Source organism: Tamandua tetradactyla, chromosome 22 (assembly GCF_023851605.1).
Source record: "Tamandua tetradactyla isolate mTamTet1 chromosome 22, mTamTet1.pri, whole genome shotgun sequence".
Lineage (NCBI taxonomy): Eukaryota > Metazoa > Chordata > Mammalia > Pilosa > Myrmecophagidae > Tamandua > Tamandua tetradactyla.
Genome location: NC_135348.1, coordinates 16,056,421 through 16,072,047, shown reverse-complemented (window position 1 = coordinate 16,072,047; position 15,627 = coordinate 16,056,421). Strand labels below are relative to the sequence as shown.

Genomic DNA, 15,627 nt, shown 5'->3' with positions numbered 1-15,627 from the left:
CTGGAAACTCCTATACCATCAAGATTCTTTGTCTCTTATCTCTTTTTTCTTTGCATCAGCTTCCTCCATATGGTTGCCATCAAGCCCTAGATCACCCAAAGACCTGACCTTTCCTTAGTCCAAATTCTCAAAATCCTAGGAAAGCCTCTGATAGGCCTTGTTTGGGTAACGTGCCCATCCTTGTGGTCAGGGACACAAATTGTTTAATAATTGGCATCCTTCTCTAGAAATTTGTGATTGGGGGTAGGGAAGAGGAGCAGTTTCTTAAAAGAAGGGTTGCACTATTCCCAGAAAAATGGTGTGTCTCCTGAGAAGGAGAGCCTCAGCTGGTTGCAGAGAGTGATGCAGGAAGAGTTCTCATAGAACTTGGAAACAAAGTCACGGAGTTTAGAATGAGAAGATAGTTTGTGTTAGTGAAATAAGGTAAGGTAGTCTCTGAGTGAAGTAGTTGATTGGGGAGTTTGGTCTGATCTGATAGGGCATAAGTCCTAAGAACTAATATCAAATTGACATAGTTGTATTGGAGCCTGACTTTTATTCTTAAAAAATTGGTTTCATATTTTAGGCTGAGTATTTGAATTGATAACATGAAGACTGAGATGAATGTAGTTGAAAAGTTATACTCACAGACTATAGATGAGTGTCTTTTGTAATTAAGAGGTAGATGACTACCATAAAAAGTAGATGCTATCAATCATGTATCTCACCTTTCCTTTCAGAAACTATTTCAGAGTAATCAAACAGGTGATTTGGATAAGATCTGGTTTTTAGAACAATTCTAGCTAGTAAATCAGAAGGAATAATAGAAATAAAATAATACCATTTTATTACCCTATTGAAATAACAGATTTAGGCAGTGATCACCAATGGCTATTAAAGCCATTAGGTGAAAGACTGATGGGAAACTTTATAATTAATAGGTCAGGCTCATAACCCCTGAACCCAAAGATCAATCTTAATATTACAAAGAGAGAGAGAAGCTGACATTACCTATCTCCTAATTTAAGTAACAGGAAATATACAGAATTACCTTAAAGTTTCGGTCAAAATATTGAATTGATTCTGATCAAGCCTTTAGATCTAACTACCAGTTTACAGGAAATACGGGAAAAAGAGAATCATAAACAATACCATGGGGATGTAACTACCCAAATCTGGAATGTTAAGATTTTTATAGTACAACTGCCCAGTTTGTGCAATAAAGAAAGAGCAAAACAAAAATAAAAGAGGAATTATTGATTAAAAGACTTGAGAAGGGGGTGCAAGGGTACTTCAGTGGTAGAATTCTCTCCTGCCATGCAGGAGACCCGGGTTTGATTCCCAGCCCATGCACTTCCCCAAACAAACAAACAAGCAAACATAGAAATAAAAATAAATAAACAAAAATTCAACAAATGTACTGCAATAACGGTATACTCACATGGAAAAAGAATGAAATGTGACCCCTGCCATATAGCATACCAAAAAAAAAAGATAAGGCATTTCAATCAAGTTTGGATCTTGATTTGGATATGTCATAAATACAAAATGATGAGATAATCTGGGGAATTTAAACATTAGATATTAGATAATTAAGGATATTTTTGCAGGACGGAAGTTATAAACTTTTAAAAAGGTCCTTATTTCTTAAAGATACTGAAGTTTCTACAAATTATATTATAGTGTATTAGTTTTCTATGACTGTCATAACAATTTACCCCAAACTGTGTGGCTTAACAGAGGTTTATTCTCTCAGAATTCTGGAGGCCACAGTTCTGAAATCAAATGTTGTCAGGGCCTTGCTCCCTGAGGTGATGACACTAGGGAAGAATCTTGCCTCTTCTGCCTTCTGGTGGCTCCACCTGTTCCTTGGTTTGTGGTTGCATCTCTGCTCCATCTTCACCTTGCCTTCGCTCTCTTATGTCTGGGTCTAATCTTCTTAAAATCCTTAGTTTAATCATATATTTTGCCAGATAAGGTAATATTTACAGGTTCCAGGATTAGAAATTGAATACGGTTTTGCAGGGGAGCCTCTTTTCTATCTACATCAGATTTGACATTTGGGATTTGCTTTTTAAAAATAATCCAGCTGGAACAAGGAGTGGAATTGGGAGATTATGACTAGTGGAATCAAATTCGCCCTAAATTGTTAATTTTGAGCTGGGTGATGATGGTTCATTGTGTTATTTTCTGTACATTTGTGTATGTTGGAAAATTTCTGTAATAATAAAAATGAAGCAGCAAAAGGTGTATACCAAAATTCTTTAGTAATCAGTTCTTCTCAGAATCTGGAAAATACTGTTAATTCTGATAAATATAAAACCCATTTTTTTCTGTTCATAAAAATTAGGTATGTGACTAAATATAGGGATTTGAATAGACATTTGCACGCTGACGTTTATGGAGACATTATTCATGATACCCAGTAGATGGGGGTGGCTGAAGGTACATTGAGAAACAGTAGGGTGAACTGTGGTGTATCCATATGATGGAACATTGTGTGGCTATGGAAAGGAACTAAGTTGTGAGTAGTGCAACAAAGTGAATGAACCTTGGGGAAACTAAAGAACAAATACTGTATGGTCTCTTTTAGGCAATACTTATAAGAAAATTGGGGCCTAGATTGTCAGCTCTTAATAGCAGTCACATTTAGTCCGGAGTTGTAAGTATATTTCTAAATTCTGAGATGCTATTCTATATGTGTATAACCTGGTATTTCCCTGAAACTTTGAGTACTTGTGTGACACTTAAGACTCAGGGTTGGAGTTCTGCAGCTGTGTAAATCAGCATTGCTACATAAAGCAACTGTTAAAGAAGCTGAAAAAGATACCAGGCTTCAGTTAGAGTTAAGAACAAAGCAGATCTGGTTGGGATTTAGGTAAATCAGAATGCGGGATAAAGGATGATATTGTCTGTATTTTAGAACTTCACCTTTGGTATGAGACCAAAGGAAGAGTCATTTATTTTGTTTAAAACTTTAATGTTCTGTAGCATACAATGTAAATTTACCTGTCAGGCCAGTTAAATTAAACAACCTACACACACAGAGCCTAGAATTGGAAACAAGGTCTTGCAATTCTCTGTAACTTAATGTAATTAAGTTGTAATTAATGTAATTAATGTAATTTAATGGATACATTCCAGAGTATGTTGGGCAGATAATTAAAAAATATCAGCAAAGTCCTTTGAGTGATTGGAGAAAAAATATGGAACTATTAACCTTTCCCACTTGGGACATCCCTGATACTCTCTCAAACATTAGGGACTCAGGAGTTAATAGGCCTAGCCCTTGATCTTGAGACTTGCTCTTATGAAACTTATTTCTGTAATGGAGAAGCTAACCCTACCTATAATTATGCCTGAGAGTTACTTCCAGGGAACCTCTTTTATTGCTCAGATGTGGCCTGCCCTTCTTTAAGGAAGATCATTACCCTACCCCCCCTATGTGGGACATGATATACTGGAGTATAAGTTTCCCTGGCAACGTGGGACATGATTTCCAGGAATGAGCCTGGTCCTGGCACTGGGATTGACAATGCCTACCTGACCAAAAGGGGAAAGGAAATCTAACAAAATAAGGTATCAGTGGCTAAGAGATTTCAAATGGAGAGGCTGTTCTGGAGGTTAACTCTTATGCATGCTTCAGCTGGATATTGCTAATTGCCATGGTATGCCAAACCCCAACCAATGGTATTCTTGTAAACCCTAAAGAATATCCAGGGCCCTATCTGAGACTGTAATTTCATTCACTAAGTTTTTTATCCTACACCAGATAAGTTAGCAGTCTCTCCAAGAGCCCTAACCAGTTGCATCCCCCTACTCCTTAATGTTAACACCCCTTTTCAACCTGAAGAAGATAGAGTGGTCATTGCCCAAATATCCGAAAAGATTGGGAGAAGGATCAAAGGAAAAGGAGATGTTGTAACAGGAAGATAGGATTCAACAAATGAGTATGACTGAATCATTCCACTGTTAAACCTTAATGATTTTTTTTAAGAAGGAACACAAATTCATAAGAAGGATGTTTGGATAGTGTCTAGGTTGTAATTTAAATTGCCAAAATCATCTTATTTAAAAGTGCATTTAGCCTTTGTAAGTCAGTTTATGGACATACTGTACTTATATATTCTTTGCTTAGCAATTTTCACATTGAATTTGTTTCTTATCAAGTCAAAAGCTGCACAAGAGGTAGAATAATAAACTCTAGTTGCAAAATGTCAAAATTAGACTGTCTATTTATAGATCACAGAATTAACTGGTACATTTGTTGTTGATATATGAGACTAATAAAACCCAGCTCTTTTATGTATGTTCTGAGCCAATAGAGACAAATGGGTCTCTGTTGGTCCTACACAAAAACAGGTGGCCAATTCAGTTCAAAATTAGACTTTTTTTTGTGGAGTATGTGTTCCTATACTCTATAAAGCTGACTACATTTTGAACTTGTTGCATTCCTATGACATTTAACTTAGGCTTTTAGTAAAACTATTTTATCTGGAGGGTATGGGAAAGAGAAGGCATACAGTAGTAATATAGTGATAAAAATAACGTTTCCTTGTGGGCAAAATCATGTGTGAAGGAATAGATCTAAATCCTTGCAAGCTTTTTGGGCATTCTAGTTGCTTAGTAAATGGTTTGTTATGAAACTTGATGATGATTATTAAATTTCTGAGCCATGCCATCTTTTTTACAGTTGTAAAATCACCCAATTTATGTTGCCTGTAATAAAGGGGAAATGATGTATAGAAATAATCAAGATAGTGGCTTACATTTCACTTGCTATAGAATCGTGATAACTTGCATGTTTTAGTGTATACTTTAGTGCAAGGAAGAAAGATTTAGTCACTAATATTCTTCAAGGTATAGGTTCTTTTATTACCCAGCTGGAGCACAGATTTTCAGTGACATACCTTTTTACATAAAATGAGGTATTTTTAAAGTTTTGTTTTTTCTTTGCTATTTTTTTCTGTTATCTCAGATATACTACAGAAATACCATAAATATGATACAGAAAGCTGATTTAAAAAGAACCCTAACATTTGTGTGATTTTTTTCAACTTGCCAATAATTAACAAATAAGGAGCTTTTAGACAAAACCAAAGCATTACTTTATTTTCCTTCATTTTAGCAGTTTTTAATGGAAACTGTATATAAGATTCTTTTATTCTTACATGTCCTCAATTGTTTTTTTCTTATATTTACCCTTTTCCTTTCCTACTTGGTGAGATTTGACTTTATGTTTGAGGGTTTTTTTGTGATCTCTGTCCAATTTTAGTCTAGTGATAACCACCTTGTGGGGTGAATGCCCACATGGACAGTGGTGCCGTTAGCCTTCTCCCACTGCATCCGTTCAGTTTAGATGGCATATTTCTTCCTGTAAACCTGGACTACTTTGCCAATTTGCTGACCTTTGTAGTGTCCTCACACAATCTGAACTTCATCATCTTTTTGGATAGGCATGGATCAAACGTTGTATTTCTGTCTCAGCTCCTTGGAAAGAGGGCATAATCTTCCTGTGAATGTGGGAAGGTGCATTGAAATGCCTTTTATGGTTCTTGCTCCGATCAGAAGTTATGAAAGGATTGAACTTCATTTTGGCTGCTGCCTTCAGCAATGGCCACAAAAGAGAAAAAACCAAAGCATTACTTTTGAGTAAGTAAAGAATATAGAACTCCATCTGATTCTTTTTAAATTTTATATCCTTAGTATTCCTCAAGTCCATTAATTTCTCTCTATATTTTCTAACTCCACTTTCTTTTCTAAATTATTACAGTATCCTCCTAATAGGTCTTCCTGCGTCTATGCTGGTTACTCTCCTATGGATTCTCTATCCTGACTTTAGTGATACTTAAATATAGATCTCATTTTGTCATTCTCCCTTTATTCCCCCTACTCCCAGTTTAAAATGCATTTGGGACTTCTCATCAGGTAAATAATGAGCTTTAATGTGTACAAGGTCCTGTGGAATCTGGTCTCAGGTATCTCGCCAGCCTCATGTCATACCACTCTCTCAACTGTCAGTACTTAGGCATCACTGGCTTTCTTTCAGTTCATTGAATGTGCCATATACCCTTTTCAGCCATGAAGTTTTTGCCCATGCTTAGTCTACCTGAAACACCATTCCTCTCCCATCGGCATCCCTGCCATCTCTGTACTTCTCCCCTTAGTCTCCTTTGCCTTGTTAGTTAACTTCTGTTTATCTTCAGCTCAAATCTCATGTCCTTATGGAAGCCTCTGTACATTGATTGGGTCTCACTATTATAGGAATTTATGTCACCGTGTATCTTTTTTTCATTGAACTTATCAGTTGTAATTTATGCTTATGTAATTGTCTTCCCATTTGACTGTATGCACCATGAGGACAAGTCATGAGCCTGTTTTTGCTCACCATTATATCCCCAGCATTTTGCACAGTGCCTGGCACATATTAGGTGCACCATAAGTATTTACTGAATGATTGAATAACTTGAAGAAAATGGAATCAGATTTAGGTGTTGTCCAGTTGATTAAATGTACTCACAATGCCTGTACCAAGGTCATGGAGTGAAATATGCCTGTCAGAGGGTCATCTGGGCAGATTCCCTGCTTATTACATAGCTGCTGTTGTTAAACAGGAATTTTGGAACAATCCTAAATGATTATCTTTACAAGTAGTTTACAAGCCATATAATTAAAGCAGTCATCCTTTTGATTAAAAATAATATCCAGGGGTGGGCCACAATAGCTCAGCAGGCAGAGTTCTCGCCTGCCATGCCAGAGATGTGAGTTCAATTCCTGGTGCCTGCCCATGAAAAAAAAAAAAATCCAGCCTGGCGATTCTCTTTTTTTTCTAAATGTTCTTCCAATATACAGATATCAAATTCTACTTTAAAGAACCAAATTTGCCGCAGTTGAAAAATTCTAAAGAATGTTACATACTGAAAGGCAACCTTAAAAGAGTTTTCCTTTGAGCATTGGTGGCATTTTTGTAGTAAGCATGTAGCTTTTAATGCAGCTAGTACTCCTGTGAATGTGTGGGTTTTGGTATGTTTCTTTCAAAATCTTTCATGATGTCACTCTTTATGCATTGAGAATGTTCCAGTTTTACTTCTGGTCGTTAAGTGGAGGAATATAGTTTACTTTCTTAAATCATTCACTTCATCTCTGCTTTTCATTCTCCTTGGGCAAAATCAATCTTGAAAATTTTTTTTAACTAAAAAGAAATGCAATAGGAAATTGCATTAGCAATCTTAAAGTAATCTAAATTCCTCAGGTTTTGAGTTCTGTGTTTAGGAAAATTCTCCATTAGTGTGAAAGATCACCCAACCAGGACCACATTTCTTCACTGAAAGGTCTCAGAGATTTTTATTGTTGAAGTAACTTATTTTTTTTGTGCTAGGTACTGCCTTTTTAGCTCCTGATTTTGGAAGAAAGTTGCTGTATGTCCCACTTTTCTCCAGTAGCTTAAATCAGTAATGATTTTAAGCAGGAGTAACTGAGTTTAAAATCTCAACGTAGATGTCTTTGCCTTTAAGTCTGGTTATGCTGAACTGATAACAGCAGATATTGAAGATTTTTTCTTCCAGCAGGGTATTTGCCAGAGCTCTTTTCAGGTCACTGTTAGCTCTGTACTTGAAACTTGTTCACCTTGTTCACATGTTCTCAAAGGTGAACAAGTTTCAAGTACAGAGCTAAGAACGTATCCTCACTAAACATGATATAGATGCTCTCAGAATAGTAAACAGCTCTGTAAGCTAAAATTTTGTTGGTAAGCCTTGGTTATGTGGGTGTAACAAAAGTTCTATTGACCTTTTATTCTCAAGTGTTCTTGTTTGCACCTGGGCCACAGAGATCTGTCTTTCAATTTGCTTTGTGCTTGCTTTATTTCTCACCAATACAGGCTTACATTTCAGTCTGCCTCAGTGCTGACAGTATTTACTTATGCAAATGTATTTTTATAATACCCAGATTTGTGAGAGAATGAGCTTTTGAATCTGGTCTTTTAAAGAGTAGTTCTATGCTAAATATCTTCTTTGGTAGGTCGCTGCTTTTTGGTAAACAAGTCTGGTGGAGAAAGATCTTTCAGTGTTTGTGCAGAAGTCTTACCGTGTTTTTACTGTGTTACACTGTCTGTGTTAATCTCAGTGGAGTCTGTCTGTAGCTGAGCCACAACCTCTTAACCTCAGTCAGTGACATTTATCCATGTGAGCCCTGGCCATCCACTCCCTACCTCCAAACAGAATTGTCCCCCAGAGGGATTTGAATACTGTCAAATGCACTTTGATTGAGATGTACTTATATTAGTATTATGCCCTTTATTATTGCCATTTTTTTTAAACAATCCCTTCTTCAGCTGGAGTCATGTTATGTAATGTATTTAATAGGTCCAGTTTTTATGCTCATCACTTATTTGATTATTGGGCTGGCTGTTTCCTGGGTGGAGTGTTAAAGGAAGAATTACTCTTCTTGGTGAGAAAGTGTTATCCTGGGACATTATTTTATTGTAACTCCAGGAACTCTTAGGAATGTTGGCAGTAGTGAGCTCAAGTCACCCGTGTTCACTGGGTGAGCACTGAAATGCTATAAGATCATGAAAAGTTAATGGAGAGTTAATACCTTGTAAACATAATCCCCTGCTATTTAAAATAATGACCTACTGAAGTTCAGGTAATATATATTAAAATATTCTGGTATGAGCTGGATAATTTAAAACTGGTAAAGAAGGGTAATAAAGGATTTAAGACTGACTATTCATTTAGCTGTGAAGTAAATAGGTTGCTTTGTATGGCAGGTTTAATAACCTTCTTTTAAGAAGGAAGCTGAGGCATAGAGAGGTTGAATAATATGCCCCAAATCATATAGGTAATAAATGACAAATCTGAACCCAGGCATCTTAGACTACCCAGCTGGTGATCTTAAATACTGCTCTGTTGCCTTTCCTCTTGGAGGGAGGCATTATGTGGCATAAGAAATAAGGCAGAGTTCTCAAACTCAGATTTAGAAGATAAATTAGTAAATTATTTGGGCTTTTGTTGAACCAGTAATTCAATTTAATAGCAGTATATCAAAAACCTAGTTTGTGTACAGCCCTATGCTAGGTGCAAGGGAGGATATCAAGATTGCCAGCTGTCAGAGCTTGTAAAACATGTGTAAAAAGAACTTTTATACAATACAGAATTCATTCCAGAACTGGGTTATACACTGAGAATCATTCATATATTCATTGATTCATTGTCAACTTTTGTTTACCTTATTATATGCCAGGGACTGTTTTAGATTCTGCGAATATAGTTGAGAACAAAGCAAACAGGATCCATATTCTCATTGGTATGCATGCTAGTGGGAAGGAGACAGACAATAAGTAAACAATTAAGCCAGAAAGATGGGCTCTGCAGAGAATTAAAATAAGATGATGTGCATAGAGTGACTGGGTACTTATATTAGGTAAGTAATACTTGTTTCTTACCCTGGAGGAGACAGACATATAAGATGCTAATTAAAGTGTGATGTGATATGTACAGTGATAGATGTATAAAAAAGTATTGTGGGTGAAGTTGACTGTGAAGGGCCTTGTGTGCCTTCATGAGGAAACTAAGAGATGACCATAACCAGTATGTGTGTTTAAGATGGTGATTGTGACACAGTTTGAAGTCAGTTTTGATGGAAGAGAGACTAATAAAAGGATATGATGATTACTTATGGAATTATACCCCTTGTCAATTATTAAGACTGAGGAGAGAGAAGTAGTGGTCAACTTGTTACCAAGACAATTGGGGAAGGTTTCTTGGGTGAGGTAATATTTAAAATTGATCTTTTAACATGGAAAGATGAGGGCATCCATGGTTATAGTAAAATAAACACAAATGGAAAGATATAGCACATTTTGGGAATGGCTAGACATATGGACAGGCTAGAGGATGACTGTGTGAGAGAGAAGGCAGTAAGGGTTAGGGCCTGAAATGTGGTGAGTCAATCGGGATTCTCCAGAGACACAGAACCAGATGGGTGTGCATGTGTGTTTATTATAGATCAATAAAATTTATATGTATATAAAGAGGTTTATTTTAAGGGCTTGGTTCATGTGATTGTGGGGTCTTGGCTCATGATTGTGGGAGTTGGTAGATCTGAAATTCATAGGACAGGTTGGCAGACTGGAAATTCATGTTGGCCTCAAAGCTTTATTATAATTTTGGGGAAAAATTTCTTCTCCCCCCGGGAAACCTCTAAGGCCTTTAGCTGATTGGATGAGGCCCACCTACGTTATCAAGGATGATTTCTCTTAAAGCCAACTGATTGTGATGTTAACCACATCTTTGAAATGCCTTCCCAGTGATATCTGGATTAGTTTTTGATTAAATAACTGGGTACCACAGCCTGTCCAAGTTGACGCATAAAATTAACCATCACATATGGGTTTGCATCAGATGAGCAGATGGAAACTGCTGAGATTTTTGAGTAAATTGATGAAATCATAGCTTTAGGATTATTATTTTTGCAGTAGTATATAAGATAAATTGGAGTGGGGAGAGAGAGGTGGCTGAGAGATAACTCAGGAGGCTGTTGCAATGGCCCTGAGATCATGGAGATGTCATCTAGAATGGTGGGTTGGGGCTGGAGTGGAGATCAAATGGAAGATGAGGAGGTAGAAGGAGTAAGGCCAATTAGTGATTGGATGTGGGAAGTTATGGAGAAGAGGGAGAAAAATGTGACTCCAAGAATGTAAACCCAGATGACTGGGAAAATAGAGTTTCCATTTGACAAACTAGGGAAGGCAGAAGGAAAAATGAATTTGGAAAGCAGATTCCTTCATTAGTTTGGGACTTATGGAATTAATGGTTCTGGTGGGGCCTTGAAATAAAAGTGTAAAGCCACTAAATGCAAATGGGATTTTAGCTCTGGCTTAGAGGATGTAGATTAGGTGATAATTAAACTGTCCTGGGAGTAGAAGCTGTGGGGTAGATGACATTGGCCAGTGTTTTAGTTTGTTAAAGTTGCCAGAATGCAGTATATCAGAAATGGAATAGTTTTTTTATTTTTTATTTTTTTATTTTATTTTTTCTATTATCGTTTTATTTCTTTTTCTGTTGTCTTTCTATTTCTTTTTCTGAATCGTTGCAAATGTACTAAGAAATGATGAATATGCATCTGTGTGATGATATTAAGAATTACTGATTGTATATGTAGAATGGTATATGTAGAATGGAATAGTTTTTAAAAAGGGAGTTTATTAAGTTGCAAGTTTACAGTTCTAAGGCTATGAAAATGTCCAAACTTAAGACATCCAGGGAAAGATACCTTGACTCAAAAAAGGGCCTATGAAGTTCAGCTGGGAAGGCACATGGTGACATCTGCTAGCTTTCTCTCTCAGCTTCTTCAAATGGCTTCCCCTGGGGCATTTTCTTTCTGCATCTTTCCAAATGTCTCTGGCCATGGAGTTTTGTCAGCCCTACAGCTTTTTCCAAAATGATTCTCTCTTAAAGGACTCTGGTAAGTGACCCCACCTGGAATGGGTGGAGATACATCTCCGTGGAAACTACCTAATCAAAAGGTCCCACCCACAATTGGGTCACATCTCCAGGGAAACAACTTAATTGAAAAGATCCCACCAGACAATATTGAATGAGGATTAAAGAACATGGATTTTCTGAGGTACATAGCAGTTTCAAATCAGCATAGCCAGGAACTTGTTCAAAGGGAGAAGGGAGTTGAGGATGGAAATTTAGAAACTTTATAATTTTGGCTATTTATTTTATTCTTACACTGTTATGCCAATAATCTCTTAATCAGATTACACTATTGAATTTCCAGCCCTCCATTCCAGGCTCAGACTGGAACTTTATCTCCTGAAAAATTGTGTACCTGGGCCATGCTATTGTAACTCCATTGCAGAATATGGTTTTATTCAGAGACGACATGAAAAGTAGCATTTTTACCTCATTGCTATTGGGATGCTATGATGGTTAGGTTTTGATGTCAACTTGGCCAAATGATTATGCCCAGTTGTCTGGTCAGGCAAGCACTGGCCTGGCCGTTGCTACAAGAATATTTTGTGGCTGGTTGATAAACCCAAAGGATGGTGTCAGGTGATTGCATCCATGAGTAACTAAGACATGTCTCCCACAAGGAGATAATCCAATTAGTTGAAGGCTTTTAAGGAAGAAGGAAGAGAGACTCGAAATTTCACTTCTTCAGCCAGCAGGCCTCTCCTGCGGAGTTTATCTAGACCCTTCATTTGAGCTGCCAGCTTCACAGCCTGCCCTCTGAATTTTGGACTCTTCCATTCTCACAGTTTCATGAGACACCTTTATAAATCTCATATTTGCAGATCTCTTCTGTTGGTTCTCTGTCTCCTGAGAACCTTAACACAGATGCTATTAGTAAATTTTCCATCACATTTTTCAGTTTCTCCTAGAGCAACTTCTCATGGTAAGTGATAGGAAAAGATACACTTCCCTGGAGGAGTTCAAAATTTTGCTCTTCATGGAAAATCATATAACTAATTACATTTGCTTTTTTACTTAGGCTGCTAGGAAGCACAGAATCAAATTCTCTGTTCAACTTTAGTAATTGTCTAGGACTTTATGGTTTCCATATTTGAGCTCTACTGTATGGTTTCTCTTAACCTGGCCCAGTCTTCATTTTTTTTTCTAGCTTATACTTTGCTTGATCATGATTTTTATTTTTCCTCTTTAATAAATACATTTTCACAAGCCATATCAAATTCTCTGTAGGATAAGGTAGGACTAAGCAGATAACGCCATAATTTTATTTACTGTATGAATGAGATATAATTTAGAATGTTCTGGGTCAGTATACATATATAAGGACTTATACTTTAAGTTTACATACTCTTTGTTCTCTATGTTCTTTGTTTTCATCAGTATCAATTTTTAGGTAAGTGGTACCTACAATCACAAAACATAAAACTAAATGAAAATGATGCAATGGTGAGAGCCAAGTTTATGAGTAAATATTTGCACATCAATCCAATTTTCTCTGTCTTTTGGTCAATTATTGGCCCCAGGTATATGAATCTTTTGTAATAAGAATTGGGTTTTTTTACGTCAGCCATGATAAATGTTAATAGTTAGTTCATTTGGAAACTTGGAGTTGATGTTGTTATTGGCCTGGGGGTAATCATTGGAATTTGAGCTAATCTGATCTAGAAGTCCTTTTATTTCCAATCAGTTTATAACAGTCCTGCCTTAGAAGACTGTATTATATTTGTGTGTTGTTTGCTGTTGAGTAATGAGTAGGTCCCTCACTAGGTTAGGTAAAAAGAACTGATGTCTTCCTGCCAATCATTCCCAGATACTTTGTGTAAAGAAAGATTTATTCTTCTCCCCTCTACAGAAGGAAGAGACCTTTGCTTTCCATGACCAGATGAAGAATTGGACTCCTTTATAACGAAAGTCTTTTAAATTAAAGTAGCCAAATTATATTATTAATTAATTAATTAAATTATTATTTAATATATGATTAAATAATTATATCAGTGATTATTGGCTTTGCCCTGTTTAGTCTCCATTAAAAGTTTTCCTCCAGTCTTAAACTTAACACAGTACCATCCATCCTTCAGACCAACCTGTCAGTTCTTATAAAATGAGTAGAATATGAACTTGTGCTGATATGAATATAAATTTAAAAGGATTTACAAAAGTCTTTGTAAAATCAAATGAACAACAAATGGGTTTTGGGGAGAAATTTTGTTTTAAAAATTGTAATTCCTAGATATAAATCACTTTTGTTTGTTTCAGACTGATGTCCTAGTTTCCATTATAAAGGAGTTTCAAAATTTTGACATCACAATGTCTTTGTGATTTAATTTGTTTAAGAAAAAAATGGTTTGGTTATATAATATGTAGTATTTACTTATTTATATCCCATCTCATTCCACAAAAAGAAATGCAGTTATTCTAAATGTAGCAGTAATGCTTTAGTATCATCTCTGTGGATGCTATAGGTGTGAGGTTTTCTGTTGTGTTAGAACCAGGCCTCCTCATCTTTCTTATATCTGTGTTATATTTCTTGGTTTTCATTAGAGCTTCTCAGTCCTACTGCAGCTCCACTGATGGCTAATCCCTTGTTTTCTAATAGGGCAGAACAGTTATATTCAAGGTTTTTCTTAACACCCTTTAGAAGTGTAGCTGAAAGAAAAATAGCGTATCTGGAGTGACTAAAGGATCACACACAGTCCATCTGTTTTCTACTCCAAAGTCTTTCCTGGATAGGCCAAACTAACTTGGCCCCCCAGAACGCTGTTTGTACAGAATTTTGGTTTGTTTGCTACTCTTAATGTTTTGAGATATTAAAAGAATCAACCCTCTCATACTTATCACTGTTTTTTATTAAAAAGAAAAAAACTTTTAAGATTTTATTACATCAAACAGTATCTCTATCAGCAGTCACAAGATAATTTTTTTCTGATCTCAATGTAAAAAAAATAGTTGTTCTTTCTCTGAGCAACTGGTTTATTTTTACCCTGCGGACACTGAATCTTTCAACAGATCATGTTTCCCTCTGTATGTTGGTTCTAGCAAAGCTTAGAGCAAAATCTGTGGCTCATTTCTAGTAAGAGGCTAAGATTTCATAGCATAGTGTGTACTAATCTCACTTCTCAATCCATCTTACTTTTCCTGTTTGTCTTTCCTTTTGGTCTCATTTTTCTTACTTATTTTAAGATTGATATTTTAAATACCTTTTGGGCAATATGGGTACATTAATCTTTTTCCCATTCTTAGAGACACCACATTTGATGGGTTTACATTTGAGTTTTGTCCGGATTTCAGTGATACCGAATTTTACCGTTGTCCTCCCAGGCAATAAAAATCCCGGAAGTGGACATAAAATATGTTTATCTTCCATAGAGTTCTTCCTGGTTCTTTATAATCTGGTTTGTTAGTTTTCTTTCTTTTTTTTTTAAATTTATTTATTCATTAATTAAAAAAAATTTAACAGTAAACGAACAAAAACATTAACATGATCATTCCGTTCTACATATATAATCAGTAGTTCACAATATTATCACATAGTGGCATATTCATCATTTCTTAGAACATTTGCATCAATTCAGAAAAAGAAATAAAAAGACAATAGAAAAAGAAATAAAACAGAAAAAAAGATATTATACATACCATACCTCTTACCCCTCGCCTTTACTGATCACTAGCATTTCAAACTAAATTTGTTTTAACATTTGTTCCCCTTATTATTTATTTTTATTCCATATGTTCTACGAATCTGTCCACAAGGTAGATAAAAGGAGCATCAGACACCAGGTTTTCACAATCACATAGTCACATTGTGAAAGCTATATAATTATACAGTCATCATCAAGAAACATGGCTACTGGAACACAGCTCTACATTTTCAGGCAGTTCCCTCAAGCCTTTCCATTACATATTGAATAACAAGGTGATATCTACTTAATGCGTAAGAATAACCTCCAGGATAACCTCTTGACTCTGTTTGGAATCTCTCAGCCATTGACACTTTGTCTGATTTCACTCTTCCCCCTTTTGGTTGAGAAAGTTTTCTCAATCTCTTGATGCTGAGTCTCAGCTCATTCTAGGATTTCTCTCCCACGTTGCCAGGAAGGTTCACACCCCTGCGACTCATGTCCGACGTAGATAGGGGTAAGGTGGTGAGTTTGCTTGTTGTGTTGGATGG

The 15,627-nt window shown here is 36.2% G+C and overlaps 1 protein-coding gene and 1 pseudogene across 20 annotated transcripts in view; one reads left to right on the top strand and one right to left on the bottom strand.

Annotated features, from left to right (window-relative positions):
• Positions 1-15,627, top strand: part of FHIP1A (FHF complex subunit HOOK interacting protein 1A) — a 354,626-nt gene that overhangs the window by 11,231 nt on the left and 327,768 nt on the right. The window lies entirely within an intron of this gene.
• On the bottom strand, positions 5,147-5,572 carry LOC143665986 (large ribosomal subunit protein uL24 pseudogene; annotated as a pseudogene).